The 6,000-nt window shown below is 47.8% G+C and overlaps 2 long non-coding RNA genes across 2 annotated transcripts in view; both read right to left on the reverse strand.

The window, feature by feature from the left end:
- Positions 1 to 3,822, reverse strand: part of LOC126042792 (uncharacterized) — a 53,230-nt gene extending 49,408 nt beyond the window's left edge. Inside the window, exon 1 of the long non-coding RNA XR_007507292.1 lies at positions 3,731 to 3,822. This is a non-coding gene — a long non-coding RNA (uncharacterized LOC126042792). The remainder of the gene's footprint in view (positions 1 to 3,730) is intronic.
- A 1,155-nt stretch (positions 3,823 to 4,977) lies between these two features.
- On the reverse strand, positions 4,978 to 5,537 carry LOC126042794 (uncharacterized). Its single transcript, XR_007507294.1, has 3 exons — positions 5,445 to 5,537; positions 5,187 to 5,359; positions 4,978 to 5,054 (listed from the first exon to the last, which is right to left on the reverse strand). It is a non-coding gene; the product is annotated as an uncharacterized LOC126042794 (long non-coding RNA).
- Positions 5,538 to 6,000: the final 463 nt, after the last annotated feature.

The raw sequence follows: 6,000 nt of genomic DNA on the forward strand, positions 1-6,000 counted from the left end.
AAGTGCCTTTGGGGAGTTGGGCATATATAAAAATTTATGAATGCCCCACTGTTTTCCTAATTTATATTCTAAAGGTTTACAAAAATATGCCTTTTCACTTTGGCCAGTCGCTCCTTTTGCCGTGACATAATCATTTCCCAGGGGCATCAAAGCCTGATTCAAAACTGAGTATGTTGCTCCTGTATTTACCAAAAATTCTACCTCTTGGTGTGTTTTCCCTAGCTTAATTAAAACCAGTGCATCTGCTAGGGTAGATTCCCCAGGTTCTCGTCAGTCTCCCTTCACAGAGGCTACCGTTCTTCCTGTTTGAGCCCTCTGATGCTCCTTGTTCCTTGGGCATTCCCTTTTCCAATGACTGAATTTCTTACACAAAGCGCATTGATCCTTGCCCAGTCGGGGCGAGTCTCGTCTAGGCCCTCTTCCTCTTTCTTCCCGAATAACAGCCATTAATTTCCTTTGCCCTTGCCTATATCCTTCTTCTCTGTTACTAAACACCCTCCATGCTTTTGTGGTACAGAAGAGAGATGTAGCAAGAAAGGAAAAAAAGGAAGGGAGGGAGAACAAAGGGAGAGAGACACAAAGACTGGAAGAAGAACAAAGGGATGGCAGAAGAAAAAAATAATGATAGGCTACAGGACAGAGATGGAGGAGTTCAAAAGAGACACAGGGAGCATGACAGAATGAGAGTGAGAAACAAGGGACAGAGCAGGACAGCACTGGAGGAAAAAACAACTGTGATTGATACGCTGTGAGAGAGATGTGGAGGAAAAGAGAAAAGAGAAGGGACAGCTAGCTGGAGAGGGGGATACAGTTAGAAAAGATGGAAGAGGGAAGGGAACAGAGAGAAATACAGAAAAGATGGGAAGAGGAAGCAGGGCAGAGGGACAGCAAGAGAAGAAAAAAGGGACAGGGATCTGGACAGATGGAGAAAAAAGCAAGAGGAACAGATACAACATGATACGATGGGACAGGAAGTAAGATAGCACAACAGATGAGAATAATGACAAGAGATAGAGACTATGACAAGCACAGGAGGTTGGAGAGAGAGAGAAGACATGAATAAAAAGAGTAGGGAGCACCAGAAAGGCTCAGGGAAAGAGAAGAACAGGAAGGACAACAAGCACAGTGAAATACAGAATACAAAAAAAAACACATATTACACACATCTTATCCACTCATCAAGCCCATTTCAGAGTTACACAGTACCTCAGCCCCTTTAAGAAAATTAACACATGCGCCTGAGCCCATTTCGGCGCCGCACCGCGCCCGAGCCCATTTCACGGTTCTCTAGCTACAGCTCCAATTTCAAAGTTGTGCAATCACTAGAGGCAGGAATGCACCCCCTTTCCATTAACCCAGCAGCAGCTACATTTACCTCAAGGTATCTACAACTCGCCCTTGGATGCCTAATTCCAACAGACACTTTCACTCACGTCAACAGCTAAGTTTACCTATGGGCACTAAACGCACATGCTTCGCTCTGCACTTGCTCTTCTGACTATCATTAGTACTGCGATTCTCACAAGGACACTTAATTACCTCTCTTTTTTTCATTTTGTTTTTAGTGCTTCATTTGGTCCATTACTCATTCCACATACTTTCAGCTATGTCAGTGTTTCAATCCAATTCTACAATGTACTTTTTCTACAATATACAGAAAAGACTTATGGCCTCACTCGTCAAATATTTGACACTATTAGTTCTAGTCCTCTTTTAATCATTATTTTTACAAATACATGTAAACTCCAAAAAATCTAGCATTACCTGAAGAAAAAATGCCACTATTTAGTACCTGCAATGCTCTACGGAGTGGTCTTTTCCAAATTCCTCGCTCCCATTACATCCATCACTGCACATCCAGAAGTTTTACTCCCTCAGGTGACATTACCTGCACGATCCCTGTTCCCAGGCAGCAAACGAGGGAGCTCCGCTCATCTTGACACACTATCCACTTCCACACCTCGACACAAAACCAGAAATTGAAAAATATCATTACATCACAAACTACAAAGACCACCCAAATGTTTTACAAACCCACCACAGAAAAATACAGTTACAGTCACGCACTTCACAACCCTGGCCTACTCCATGCTGGCCATCTAGTCCAACTCCCCCCACCCTTCGCCCGCAAAATCCTCAACTGTCTTCCAAAGACCATCCACCAAACAACATATGTCCCTGTGCCGACTGGCAATTACCAGGTTCCAGGGGAGCGCTCCAGAGGAATGCCGCTCCCGGGAGCCTTGAAAAAAATCACCCTGCCTTTGAAAACCCGGGCCCGAGCCGAACCACTGTCCAAACACAGGCGATCAACATTGCCTCATGGAGCAGCTGGGACCAGGGAAAAAAAAAACCCGGGGCAGGGGAGGACACACCAAAAACCAACCCAGATCCCAGCTGGGTTTTTTTATTCTAAGTTTTTGGGGGTTTTTTCCTAATTCCCTAAAAACCATCTCAACTCTACATCCAGCCTGAAAGGAAAAAAAAATAAAGTCTAAACCACATAACTCTACAAGGTTAGACACATTCACAACACACCACTCGTTCAGATCACATGCACGCCAGCCCTCACTCTCAACTCATCCATCCTACCACCCACAGGCCTCAAGAGGCCGTCACCCCGTGCCTGCGGCAGCAGGGGCCTCAAAAATCACCCTATCTGCAAAAACCCGGGCCCCAGCCCAACCTCCTTTCAACCTCCCCACAAACTGCCCTTCCGTTACACCAATGTTTCAACACACACCATCATCTCCACCATCCGCGCATTTTCAGCCTGATACTTAGCTTTCACAGTGCCACATGTCACAGTCCAACCCCCATAGCAGCCATGTCACCTAAACGCAAGGTTCCTTCAAGCACCTCATGCCCTGTCATTACCTGCAAAATAACACACAAAGCTTGTCAATAGACACTTCATCCTTGAGAGAGAAGCCAAGTCCTCCACCGTTCCCCTACCCTGCTTCCCACCTATTCCAAAAATAATACATCCTCACAGTCAGTGTCCTCCATGGCACTTGAATAAAACAGAGCATCACCAACACAGAGCTATCCCAAAGTTACCGATCACTCCGAGACCCATCACACTGCTACTCAGACCTCGAGACCTTGACCATTTCTAGAGACTTGCCACAAAGCATCCGCATAAACAAGACGAACACCATTGCCCAGTTCCTGCCTTACTCAATGCTAGTTCACAGTCCATTTGCGATCCCCTCAACTCTTTGCATGCAAAGAGCCCAAAGAAATTAAACATTATATGCCTGTCTCTACCATGCCATACAATACACACAAACAAACAAAGAGCCATGTAATTCACACGCAAATATAACTCCGTACAAGGCAGTAATCTTACCTCGGTCAAGACAAAACAACTCAGAGCACTGCCATGCCAGTCAAAACAGAACAGGGCCAATGCAAGAGACTCTCACGTGACAGTCAATACAAGTACAGACCAAAACAATACAAAACCAATACAGAACCATAGAAGGCAAGGCAGTCTCAGGTGGCAATCGATACAAGTACAGAGCACTGCAATACAAAACACAATGCAGGGCCAGGCAATGCGAGACAGTCTCAACATGACAGTCAATACAAATACACAACAAAACAACACAAGGCAAAGGCAAATACAGACCAATACAATGCAAGAAAACTGCAAAACACAGCAAAGCAAAGCAATCTCATAGAGCCACCGGATGCCTCTTCCTTCCGAGTCCACTCATGGACCAACCTCCTTACAGTGCTCTGCTGCCTTCCCCCGTCGCTCTGTGGCACACAGCTTGTCCCTTCGCATCTGAAAAAAAATCCATATTGAATGAGTCATCTGGATGCAGAGCAGGAGATAAACAATTCCAGAGGTCTTCACTCCGTCTGTGAAGACCATCTGGAGTGCAACTACAGCCTGCCATGTTAGAAAACGAAAAAAGTAGAAAAAGGCCAAAACTTTAAGCCCATCCCATACAAGACCTAAGACCTTAGAGAATCAAATCTGCTCCATTACCCCTCAACAGCCCATGCCACACAGCTCCAATCACCTCTGTAAAACACCATCAATGTGGCTATCCACAAAGCCCACCAACGGCTACACAATCTCAGATTAATTTACAACCCTGGCCTAAACAATCAAGGCAAATCAACATTTCACCCATAGACTCTTATTGCTGTTCCACCTACCCCTGACTCTAGATCCCCGGGCAGAGCAGCTCCAAGCAAACACACCCATGCACACAACACACACAACACAAAACGTACCAACAAGCTGATTCAAAGAGAGAGAAAACTCTCAGCAAGAAGAATGACTCCCAGACGGGAGCTGCCAGCCGGCAAGATGACCTACAGTGTCCAAGACCACGAAGCCAGGACCCTCTACGACAGCCCCAAAGAAGAATAGGCAAAAGTAACGGCCCTTTACAAGATGGTACTGTCACAACCAAGATCACGGACGCGTAAGAAGCCTGTCATCAAGACCTAGGAACATCAAGAGGCAGGGAAGAACTCCCATTCCAAGACAACACACGGCTAGAGAGCAGAGCTGCCAAAGCAGCCCAGAAGAGTGCCGCAAAAGAGAACCGGCGGGAGCCTTCCGACACCAATCCACACTTTAGACCTCCGAGCTCAAGAAAAGCAGCACCCGATTGGCACAGTGCCATTGAGTAAGGGCATGGACTGCTGCCGAAGCACACGCCATGCTCCCTGAGCGCAAAGACTGATGATGGCATCAAGACCCGAACAAGGTCAATGGCACACAAGACAGACTACGCAGACTACACACCACCGCAGACACAGGCTGGAACTGCCCTGCCCGGCACGCGCTGGTCTCGGGCTGAAAAGCAACCCGATCCCTTCCCCTGCCCACACAGGACTGCTCCTGCCCTCCTACTCTAACTTTAAAACCCCTCCCTGCAATTCCCAGCTCTGTCCCTCCCTCCCAGCTGCTCCCCAGCCCGTGTCCCTCCACTTAACTTTCAGAGGGCCGAGGGTACCAATCCATCCTCCGCACAACTCACATCGGCTAACTGGGACGATCCGACAGTCGCCAGGTTCCTCTTCATCATCTGCAGTGAAGACAAAAAGAAAAAAAACACACCGCCAACAGAATCAGAAGAGGCAGTAAGTAACCCATCAGCCAACACCAGCTACTTTCCCTAAAGCCTACTTAATCACACACACCACAGCGTTATGCTTACCTGCTCTTTCCAGGGTCACACCCTGCGGCCATCATCTCTCAGGGTACCCAACACAGCAAGGCACACAGAATTAGCACAGCACTCGCGAGAAGGCACCGGCCCCATGCTCCTCCTCCCTAAGCCACAGCTCACCTCAAAGGCTCATCCCATTCCAAAGCTGGCCCGCGCAGGGCCTGCAAAACAAAAAGGTAAACGTTTAACTGAGCAACCACCTAATACTTCAATATTCAACACCAACCCAGCCCACAACCACCTCACCTCCTCAGACTGCACATCGGCCTGTGGCTTCACCCCTCCGAGGCTGCGTGCGCCACCTGCAAAAACCAAAGCAGGAGACGCATGCTGAGAGGCCGCCCGAAACCTCAGCCTGGCCGGACCGATTCGCAACTCCCTCTCCTTTCTCTTGGCCGCTCAACTACCCCGCTCTGTCATCAAGAGCTTGCCACCTCAAGGCATGCGTATCGTCTGCAAAAACACAAACAGGGGATGCTTTCAACTTTGCCAACAATACAACACTCCAAAGGAACAGTTCCTTTAACCCAGTAATCATGACTCACCTTGCCTGAGTCCGCTCTGGTAGCAATAGCCCTCTTCGCTCCTTGCTTCATACCTTCAAAATAAAATAAAAGTAAAAACCCTACCAGTTAGTCATAGAGCCACCGGCCACATCTTCCCTCTGATTCCATTCACGGACCCATCTTCTTATGCTGCTTCGCTCCCCTCCTCCATCGCTCTGTGGCACGCAACTTGTCCCTCTGCATCTGAAAAATACCATATTGAACGAGTCACCAAGATGCAGAGCAAGAGCTTAACA

Source organism: Accipiter gentilis, chromosome 9 (assembly GCF_929443795.1).
Source record: "Accipiter gentilis chromosome 9, bAccGen1.1, whole genome shotgun sequence".
Classification (NCBI taxonomy): Eukaryota; Metazoa; Chordata; class Aves; order Accipitriformes; family Accipitridae; genus Astur; species Astur gentilis.